At 35.9% G+C, this 11,625-nt stretch overlaps 1 pseudogene; it reads left to right on the top strand.

Moving 5' to 3' along the window:
* Nucleotides 1–8,920: 8,920 nt before the first annotated feature.
* The window catches only part of LOC103116024 (small ribosomal subunit protein eS7-like), an 84,553-nt pseudogene continuing 81,848 nt past the window's right edge, over nt 8,921–11,625 (top strand).

The following is an 11,625-nucleotide window of genomic DNA, read 5'->3' as shown; positions in this document are numbered from 1 at the left end:
GGTTTCTTTCTCTTCCTCCCTCTTTTCTCTCCTGTCTTGACCTGGAGAAGGGCTGGCGTGCAGAGTGGGAGATGGCCATTGCAGTTTGGCGCTACGTGGCCTAACCTGCTGTGCTCACGCCTGACTCTGGAGCCCCACATGAATAAAGAATTGTATTACCACGCTGCCACGAGTTCCTGGGTCCTCTCTCCCACCTGCGACACTAGCCCTTTATGGGAGTATGGACCAAAATTCTGTTTGGGGTACCAATGAGAGGAGCTCTGTCTTCTGTAATTGCTTCTCTGCTGGACATGGATGTTAGCAGGTCAAACCATACCCCCATCCCATTTCTAATTTTTTTTAGTGGGGTAAACTTTGGTGTGGTGGGCTTCTGGGACATATTGGTGAGGTCATCTGCCTAGGGAGGTCAGAATGTAATCATAGTAGCATCTGAAAATTGGTAGCTGCAAGGCTGTAAGATATAAAGGAAAGCAAAATGTATAATAAACAGAAACCAAAGAGTAGGAATAGAACAGATAAGAATAGGGACATTGGGGTGGAAAAGTGCCAGGATTTTTTATTTTATTTTAGGTATGTTCCTAAGGGCCCAAGAATTTAGTAATTTTTGCTTGAGTAATTGTTGCTTGATAGCTAACATGAAGGTAGACAAGGTTCCCAGCTGTAGGCGTAGACTGAAAGCTCAAACTGGCAGGGACTTGGAAGTTTTATAGGCTCCTGTGCTAAATATAACTATACCTGGGCCTTGAGTCAGATCAATGTAGTTAACAGTTAAGTGTGTGTGTGTGTGTGTGTGTGTGTATGTGTGTGTATTTCAAATTTGAGGGCTACTCTCTGCCCTAATTTGGCTTTCTAATTGTATTTTCAACTCTGACACCATCTTCCTTATCTATGATGCACTTTAGAATCTTCCATTCTATTACTCATGGTAAGTACAAGTGACTCTCACTGACAACTTACAAAGGTATTTCTACTGTACTTAGGTTCTGTATTGTCTAACCTGCCTCACACTTATACCAAACTCTACATTTGGAGAGTATGAAGCCAAGACATAGGTAGAATGAAATATGTGCCTTCTTTCTTTTTTAAATTGTCACCAGGGTTATGTGTGGCTAGGACTTGGTACCTACATAACAAATTCAGTACTCCTGGTGGTCATTTTTTCCTTGATATTTTTTTAATTAGATAGGACTGGTGGTCATTTTTTCCTTGATATTTTTTTAATTAGATAGAACAGAGAGAAATTGAGAGGAGAGGGAGAAATGGAGAGAACAAGAGACACCTGCAATACTGTTTCAACACTCTAAAGGTTCCCCTCTGTTGGTGAGAACTGAGGACTTGAACCTGGCTCTTTTTGCATGGTAGCATGTGTGCTCAAACAGATGCACGAATGCCTGGCTCCAAAATGTGTGCCTTCTTGGAGCAGCAGCAACACCAGGCACATTGCCGAATTGATACAGGCAGGGTTCCCTGTAGCTGTGGTTGGCATTTGCTCCTAATAATCTGACTAGTTCACATTTTCAATTCCTTCTTTCTAAAGTTCAGTTTACCCCTTTCACTGGTTACCTTGACTTCACTACACCTCATTCAACCCATTTACAATGATATCAGATGTTATAACTCTTTACATTTGAGCAATTCCTTCCATGACTGGAGATCTAATTTGGGAAATTTTAATCAGTTCTTATGTGAGCACTGTTAATAATTATAGTGGATATTGGTACTTTTAGATATTATATCAAGTAGTTCTAAGGAAAATATATATGGGTTATTTCCTATTCTTATCTATTTTACTGACTAGGCAATATGCCTTAAATTACATAAGTGTCCAGTATTTGTAAGCCAGTGTGTGGCAAATGGAGGTTGAATCCAAGTATACCCAGCTCCAGCACTTGAATTCAAATGACTTTAGTCTAATGTCTCTAGGGAACTTTATAAAATGACTTACACTTCTGCTCCAGGAAATGGGACTAGGTTACATATCTATCATGGAAATATTTAATCTAAATTTCAAAAGGCATTAAGTAAACTACCTGAAGTTGAGAGATTCATTGAATGAAACAAATGATCGTTGAAATATTTTAATCTGTGATGATCAAAATGTTTCTCTTTTCAGGGGAAGGAGAAAAGGCTAGATACTAACATTGCTTTGTAGCACTGAAACTTGGAGATATCCAGCAGTAGAGCACAGAGCTATCATATCTAATTTGCCACATTAAATCCTCAGCTGTACATATCTCAGAATTAAGAATCTGGACTCTCTCTCTCAAACAAATAAATATTTTTAAACATATTTGAAATGAGGAATTTAGAGGAAAAAATCTCTTTCAATATATTCAAAGGGCAATGTGACTTTGTCAAAACACAGAGCAGTCTGCATAAACCAATTATAGTTAATTCAAAATTCAAAAGCATTCTAATCAGCACACTTAATGAATGTTTATGGGTCAGACAGGTTAATGCAAAAAACTACTTATGATCTAAAGGATTTAAACCATGAAAACAAGATATATATTTTATTCTTTCCAATGAGACTCCAGTGACATAGACATGGAATTCTCAATTCAAAAATTCTTCCTATATTAAACTGATGATTAGAAAGATGTAATCATGCCTTTTATAACCTATATTTTAAAATATTGCAAACATATATTAAATAAAATGATTTAATTATCTCCTGTTGGATAGTATGCCAGCTCCCCCTGGCTTCTGCTTAACCATATGCCTATATAGGGATAGATTTAATCCCATTCAAAGCTTTGGTCTATTTACATAAATCACTTTTACATTTATATAAAGCACCACACTCCCTCCAGGGCATTGGTGGTTTAGTGGTAGAATTCTCACCTGCTCCACCCCCTCTCCTTGTCACACCCTGATCCTCTCCTTGTCACACCCTGATCTTCCACCAGTCACTTTTCGCTCCACCCTCTCTATATCACATCCTGTTTCCACCCTACTTGGAGAGTATAAAAACAGCTGCTCTTCTGATTAAAGACACTTGGAAATTGCTTTCCGGCTCCGAGAGTTCCAGAGTATGTCTCCTGCGAAGTTAATGTGGCTCGAGTTCCTGATCCCTCTCCCACGCAGCAGCCTAGATCGGCTCCAGTTGAGTTCTCTCCAACCCAGAGAGCACTAGCTCAGGAAGAAGTACCCTCAGGCTATCCCGGCAATCTCCCACCAGTGGAGATATTAGTAGGCCTTTTGATCCTATTTTGCTGTCATTTAATTCTTAACTATTCAGAGAATCCTGGAGTTAACATGAGAAACTGACATCAGGATCAAAAATTGGCATGGCTTAAGTATCATTCATGGCCAATTATATTCTCCTCTCTCTCTCTCTTCTCTCTCTCTTTTCTCCCTTTCTTCTTCCTAGAGACAACAATTAAAAAAAAAAATAATGACAGTTTTCTCCAAAGAAAACTGACACTAGGAATTACAGTAAACTTGGTGAGCTTTTTTGCAAAAGGTATATAAACTAAATTCAATTTGTATCTAGCAGCCAATGAGGATGGAGAATCTTTGTTTCTGCCACAAACCCATATAAGACTTTGGATAGATAACTTGGTTATAGGCTCTTAATTTTGCCACCCAGCTGAAACTGATATGCTTGTGTCTTACAATTCAAAATTAGTGTTAGAATTAGTTGAACATATGATGTATTGAAAGTACATTTTACGAAAAAAACGTTATAAGCTTGCCTGATTATTTTCCTTTATGGTTTATTAATTTTGTTCCATAAAGCCTCTTTCTTGAAAAAAATAGTACTATGTCACCTACCCTTGTATTATTATAAAATAATTTACTATAGAATATTTACTTGTAGTAAATAAGATTTGTAAAGTTTTCTGTAAGAAATGCATTACATCTGACTTATGCAGAAACCATATGTAGAATGTCATATAACAATTATAAGTCATACACAGACCTTTATAACTTATAAAACTGTTAGCTTATAAAATATACAAAAGTTTAATTATGCTCCATTTTTTATAGTTTCTCTAGGAATGAGTGTAAGAAGAAAGAAGGATTTTATTTTCAAAATACTTTCATAGTACAGTTTTAAGTTTATAGAAAAAATGAGACAAAAAATGTTTGAATTTCTGATGTTTTTTAAGGACACATGCTAATACTTTACAGTATAAGATTTTACAGTAGCCAAAATATTATCAACAACTGTTCTTTGCCCCCAATAGAATAAGTATTGTTTGGATCATGAAAGAATAAATATTATGAGTCCCAACTGACCAATTAATAGCATAGACAATACAACTACTGAACAAATATAGATCAAAGAAAGAGCATCTGGCTTGTTGGCAAAAGGAGAGTACATAGAAAATGTAGTCAGAGACTACTTAGGGAAATGCAGAGAAATTAACAGCATGGCTTTTTGTTAAAGAAGCAATGAAGTGATGCTTTCGTTATACAAGAAAAAAGTACTGAAATGTATCCCCCCCCCTTTCCAATAAAACACTTGATTCTATTCAATTCCAAAAATGTTTCTAGAGCACATGTTGTAAGGACTTAGTGCAAATCAGGCATATTGCTTGATATTTGAGGTTAGCAGTACACTAGAATGGGGACAAGCAAAGACTTTGAAACTTTATTAGTTTACTTTTGTTCATTTTTTTTTCCCTTTTGGTCTTGCTTTGGGCAGTTCAAGAGTCTCTCATTCTTTCCTTTTTATACTAAACAAAAACGTAACGAACATTTACATATATCATATACTAGAGCATCGGAAATCTGCATCTCAGAAAATTCTCTTATATTCTCTTCTGCATTAATAATTTTCAGCAACACCTTAGCACAAGATAACACAATTTTACTTTCTGCTTTCTGTAGGTTCAGTTTGAGAATATTATGAATAGTATACTTTTTTCAACATATAAACTCCTATAACTAAGGCTAAAATTGCTAGATCATAAATTAGTGTAATATGTTTATGTAAACCATACAACTAAATAGCAACTGGCACATTTTTTTTTTCCAATGCATGCACCATGTTATGCTCTAGTAATGTACAAAGACTCTAGTTTTATTTTTACTCCTTTTGGTGCTTATTGTGGTTTTAATTTCACTCTCCTACCATTTAGACTTGAGTGTATTTAACTTGAGGCTGTTGAACCTTTTGTTGTTCAGACTGATTTTTCTAAGTCTTAGTTCCTCATCTGTAAAATAGGGTCAATAATAAAATCTTGTGATTGCTATGAGAATTAAATGAAGTACTGTGTATAAAATATTTAACTTAATGCCTGACAGAATTTTTAATAAATATTTTTCATTATAATTGTCAATATTGTTTTCTATGACTAGATTAAGAAAAGAGTAAGTCAGTATGATCCCTAGATTCCCAGAAATCATAAATGATATTAACAGGAGTCATCCACTGAAGCGGGTGATGCTTTCATATAGAAACAGATAATTTAACAGCCATTGAATATACAAAAAGAAAATGATTAAAAAAAAAAAAAAACCTGGTTCTATGATACCTGGCAATTTACTAAGTACACTACATATGCCATTTTCCATTTTGAAAAAAATACCCAGAATTCCTGAATCTAGATTAATGAGGCATGTGGACCTCTCATATAACTTGCTTCTTCAAATCTTCCCTGAATATGTCATATCCTTAGATGAGTATATATTAACCATAAGATCAAAATAAGACCCACCTCCCTCCACTCCCATGACCAACAATTAAAATTTATCATATCACTAAGTTTTTTTCTATGACATTTTTCATGTTTGAAATGATTATGTTTATTAACCTGTTTATTTCCTGTCTTTCTAGACAAGGAATTCTTTGAGAGCAGGTACTCCTGTTTTGTTAATTTCAGTATGTGGAATGAAGAAAAAAGTAGTTGTGACTTTCTACTTATCTTGTTCTTGTAGTTGTTGTCATTTTAAGTTCAAATATGAAATTAAAGTGGATAATATGTTACTAAACAAAACAAAAGTTAGAGTTAACTTCTTGGTTTACAAAGCAGCAGGCAATATATCAAAGCTACTTTTGTGACCAAATTTTTGTGGATATATCATGTCCAGGAAGTGTTTACTCTTCTGAGTGAATTAAATGTTTTATATATACTTTTTTGCTATTCTATTCCATAACAGATAGACACTTTACCATGGAAACAAGACAGAAATTTTCCTATGTAACATCAATTTTATTGCAAAGTTTTGAATAACACTCTAAGGTCAAATTTCCTATTTTAACTTGGATTTATGATAAAAATTATAATAATTAATAATTATGAAAACAAATCACACATAATAATTATCATAAAATATTTTCTGTATGACAGGGATAAACATTTACTGACTTTAAAGTCTAGAATATGTTGTTCCTCTTTGGTGGGGTGGTAAAATAAGTCTTCTAATCATACCCTGAGCCTATTATGATCATTTGTAATCTTCAGGTCCTGTCAAAGTTTTACATATAGGATAGAACAGAACAACAATCTGAATATATTGCAAAACGTTTCAGTTGGAATTACTCTGGAAATAAACACCTAATGTTATAGAATTAGTCTCAGCTGCTAGGGAATATGACACATTAAATATATTAGATTAATGTAACTATAGAAAATTTCCAAACATTATGTTCAAATGCTCATTTAAATTAAAACAAAGCTAGAGAAGTCAGTTTAGCTATCTATTCTGAAAAGACACATCTTACTCTTTCTTTTATTGTTGACTTCAACCATTTATTTCCTAAAATCACCCTGTAGAATCATCAGCTCTCTGGAGTGCTTGTGAATTCTCCAGAGTATTTCTCATACATAACTGTTTGCAGACTGCTACCTTTTTTTTTTTTGCCCCCAGGGTTATTTCCAGGGCTCGGTGCCTGCACCACGAATCCACTGTTCCTGGAGTCCATTTTTTCCCCTTTTGTTGCCCTTGTTGTTCCATCATTGTGGTTATTATTATTGTTGTTGTTGCTGCTGCCGTTGGATAGTACAGAGAGAAATTGAGAGAGGAGGGAAAGACAGAGAAAGATAGACACCTGCAGACCTGCTTCACTGCCTGTGAAGCGACTCCCCTGCAGGTGGGGAGCTGGGGGCTCGAACTGGGATTCTTACGCAGGTCCTTGCACTTTGTGTCACATGTGCTTAACCCACTGTGCTACCACCCCACTCCCATCAAACTGCTATCTTTAAAAGGAAACTGAACTAAAGCAATGCCTACCTCATTTTTTCCCCTCTAGCATATTAATTCTTCACTCACACATGAAATTTAAAAAATTGTGAAAAATCTTTTAAAGGTGATTAAATGATGTTGTATATTCTTTAAAACTTGTAAAAATATTTCTAAGATATTTTTGTCTTCATGGACAAAAAATTTAAACAACTTTTTGTTTTGTCATTCTTATTCAACAAAATACTCAAAAACTTGAATTCTCAGTTAAAAACATAAGACACACTCCTTTATTCAAAATCTCTGAATGAAAGAAAAGTGGCAAAAAGCAGTGAAATCACACATGTTCAACGCCCTGATTCCATAAGGAAAAAAAAAATTAAACAGGGTCCAAGAGCATGGGGACTTTATTTGTTAGAGCAAGTGGTTTTCAACTTCTTGGTTATTTTTTTTAATATTTATTTATTTATTCCCTTTTGTTGTTCTTGTTTTATTGTTGTAGTTATTATTGTTGTTGTTGATGTCGTTATTGGATAAGATAGAGAGAAATGGAGAGAGGAGGGGAAGACAGAGGGGGAGAGAAAGATGGACACCTGCAGTTGTGCTTGTGAAGCACTTCCCTGCATGTGGGGAGCTGGGAGCTCCTTAAGCCTGACCCTTTGCACCATCCGCTACACTATTGCCTGACTCTCCTTGGTTACTTATTTTTACAAGTAGAAAAAAATAGATTTGAGTGCCCATGCCTGTATATGTGTTTGTTACTTACAAATAATATTTGAATTCATTAAAATTATTATGGCTTAACTTTTATTTGAGATAAAAGCAAACTAAGTGACCTGGAAGGTGGTGCAGTAGATAAGATTTTGGATTCTCTGACCTGAGGGCTGTCTGGTGTGACATGTGCCAAAGTAATGCTCTGGTTTTCTTCCATCATCATGCACCAGGACCCCACTGCTCCATCCCATCTCACTTCTTTCCCTAGAGGAAAATGTTAGCAGAATTCTTTTTGATGTAAGCTTTTAAAAGCTTTTTAGTTTACAGCCATACCACCCTGAACACGTCCGATCTCATCTGATCTTAGAACCTAAAAACCTTTTCAATGACTCAAATCCAAGGGCAAGAAAATTAAAAACAAAAATAAACGAGTGTAAATACATCAAACAGAAAATCTTCTGCACAGCAAAAAAGAATCACCACTAAAGTAGAGAGATTCCCTACAAAGTGGGTAATAATCTTCGTATGTCATACATGAAAGAATGATTTTGAGTGTTCAGAGCACCTAGCTATCCACATAGATGAACAAGACAAAGAATAATGCCTGATGAACTGTGCTTTTGATGATCACTAGGAAGGCTTTATAGTCCTTGTCATATTTTGGAAGTCGTGATATAATTTGTACCTTCTTCTCTAGGGCTAGCCATATGAAAACTAACTGAAAACATTTCTAATTGGCTTATTCCATCAGTACTTTCTTATATATTGTAAATTTCATTCAGCTGGTCTTAAAACCAAATGATGAAAAAGAGGCCATTTGATGTTTCTTTTCCTATTTTCTTTAGTAATTTAATAATGGCTTATACCATTTGTTATTTTGTGGAGCTGTTCATAACATGTTTCTAATTTATACTGAAGTGTTTCCTGATTAACCTGGCGCATAAAAAATTGAAACATAAATATGATATAGCTTTTCTTGGGGTTAGAAAAATTAGATAGCCTTCTTGAGGGAGTTGATACAACGTCATCTGTCTCATATGCTACATTTCCCTCCTGGGCTAGCATTGAAACCATGTCCAGAAAAGCAGAGAAAGTACAAAAACAGTCAGCTCAAGAATCTGGTGTGACAAGTGGTGTGTTGTTCATGGGAGAGGTTTCCCTGAAAAAAGAGAAGGCTGGGTTCATCTGCAATTTTACATGGGACAATTTCACTAGGTACCTGAGAAAGAAGGGTGAGTGTTTGTTCTCTTCTTGCTCTCTACCTGCACTTTTACACCCACCAAACCTGGAAAACAATGTGATATATATGTGTCTGAAATACATCCAAAAGAATAAAACATGGTAAAAAGCCTTCAGTGAAGTTATAGAAAATTACAAAAGTCACAGTGCCTTGGTGCCACTAACAGCTGAACACCCAGCTTTTCCATACCTTCCATGCTCTGCATTCTCAGTTGAATGATGTCAGACTTAAGTATTTTAAACCAAAGAGAAGCTTGCTCTTAATATATAAAGTGATACTTTTGAAAGTTTTCTTAATAACCTGGAACTTATAGTATGATTGTGAGATAAAAATGCAGGGTACTAGTAGAGAAGCAATTACAGAAGTCAGAACTTCCACCTTCTGCACCCCATGATGAGCATGGGCCCATACTCCCAGAGGGATAAAGAATAGCAAAGCTTTCAAGGGACAGGATGGAATGCAGAACTCTGGTGGCAAAAACTGTATGGAATTGTACCCCTTTTATCCTATAGTCTTGTTAATATTTTAATTTTATAAATAAAAAGTGCAGATCAGAGGTTCCTGGAAGATGGCGGACTGAGAAGCTGCTAGTGGCTGAGCTCTGACCACATCTACTGGAAACGGTAGGATTTTCTGCCTTTAGTAGGCCAGCCAATAAGGGGTCCTAGCGGTGACACCAAGGAGGTGACTATAACTTAATTTGGGTTAAGAATTAGAGTAGGAAAAAAGGGGAAAAATTTTTTTTTCTTCCTTTTAATTTCTAAGCATACCTCCTTCCCCACCCCACGCCCCCATAACCAGTCCCTGGGGACCAGCTCCTAGCAGGATCCCCTGCTAGGAGCTCCTTTTCTTTACCAAATTCCTGTCCCACCAGGGAGTATCATTAATTCTAAGTCTATACCCTTCTGAAACCTCTGGCCTTTTTTCTTTCTAAGTAGCCAACCCCCCCACCTCACCCCACATAGCTAATTAAATAATTAAAAATAAATACATAAAAAAAACCCTTTCCTTTCACTGCCCTTTTATGACTGTTCTTTTTCTTATCTTTTTTTCTCTCTCTTTATTTTTTTTTCTTTTTCTCATTCTTGTCATCCTTTCTTCCTTAATCCTACAGCTTCCAAAGTCAAAGCCCCAGCCCCCACACCAACAAACAGTCTGCTTTTATGAATTCACTGATACACATTTGGGAATTTCCTTTCACTGCTCTTTAATTACACCTCTTTTTCTTATCTTTTCCCTTTTCTCTCTCTTGCCTCTTTTTTTTTTATCTTGTCATACACTTCTTCCTTCTTCTTTGCCTTTCTGAATTTGTGAATTATTTTGGGGAAGAAATCTGACTCAGAGTGGACTCTCTATGTGTGTATCTCTGCTCTAATTCCCTTTCCCCTCTTGTTACCCCTAGAATATACACTGGATAGTAGTTTTGCATAACTGTCTATTCTTGCTATCCTTTCTTTCTTTTCTCTTTCTTCTTCACTGGGATTTGGTTACTATTTATTCATGGACTGGAGAAATTGTTTGGCTAACTGGTAACGATTAAACTGCTTCAATACTTGCTTCAGTTGCTACTGTAATTCCTGAGGTTGGTGAGTGCAATTGTCATAAAGGTATTTAGTACAGTGTCACTTGTACTCAAGACACAACAACTGAGGAACAACAGAGCATAAAAAAAAGAAACACATAAATCAAAAAAATGGGTAGATCAAAAACAAATAAAACTGCTACTCCAAGGAATGAGGACAGGAGCCCAGAAGAAACTACAAATCAGCCAGAAGTAACCATAGATAAGAAAAGTATGCAAGCAATAATAAACTTATTAATCACAGAAGTGAAAACAACATTGGAGGAAAGGAATGGCAGTATTAGGGAAACAACAGTTGAGACCCCCAAGGAAAATACTGATTATCTTGAGGCAATTAGAGAAGTGAAAGCTGAAATAGCTGTAATGAAGAAAGAAGCTGAGGCAAGGGAAAGCAGACTAACAGAAGCAGAAAACAGAATTAGTCAGACAGAGGATGAGTTAGAGAAAACTAAGAAAGAGGTGAAAGACCTCAAAAAGAGAATGAGAGACACTCAAAACAACAACAGAGACATATGGGATGATCTCAAAAGAAGTAACATTCATATAATTGGCCTGCCAGAGGAAGAAAGAGAGGAAGGGGAAGCAAACATTCTAGAGGAAATAATAGAAGAAAACTTCCCAGACCTGAATAACAGAAAGGACATCAAGATTCAAGAGGCCCAGAGAGTACCAAACAGAATCAACCCAGACCTGAAGACACCAAGACACATCATAGTCACAATGAGAAGAAGTAAGGATAAAGAAAGGATCCTAAAGGTTGCAAGAGAGAAACAAAAAGTCACATACAGGGAAAACCCATAAGATTATCTGCAGACTTCTCCACTCAAACTCTAAAAGCCAGAAGGGAATGGCAAGATATCTATGGAGCCCTGAATGAAAAAGGGTTTCAACCAAGGATAATATATCCTGCTATACTTTCATTCAAACTAGATGGAGGGATCAAAACCTTCTTAGA

The sequence above is a fragment of the Erinaceus europaeus genome, chromosome 4 (assembly GCF_950295315.1).
Source record: "Erinaceus europaeus chromosome 4, mEriEur2.1, whole genome shotgun sequence".
Taxonomy (NCBI): domain Eukaryota; kingdom Metazoa; phylum Chordata; class Mammalia; order Eulipotyphla; family Erinaceidae; genus Erinaceus; species Erinaceus europaeus.
This window is presented reverse-complemented; position numbering and strand designations above follow the sequence as displayed.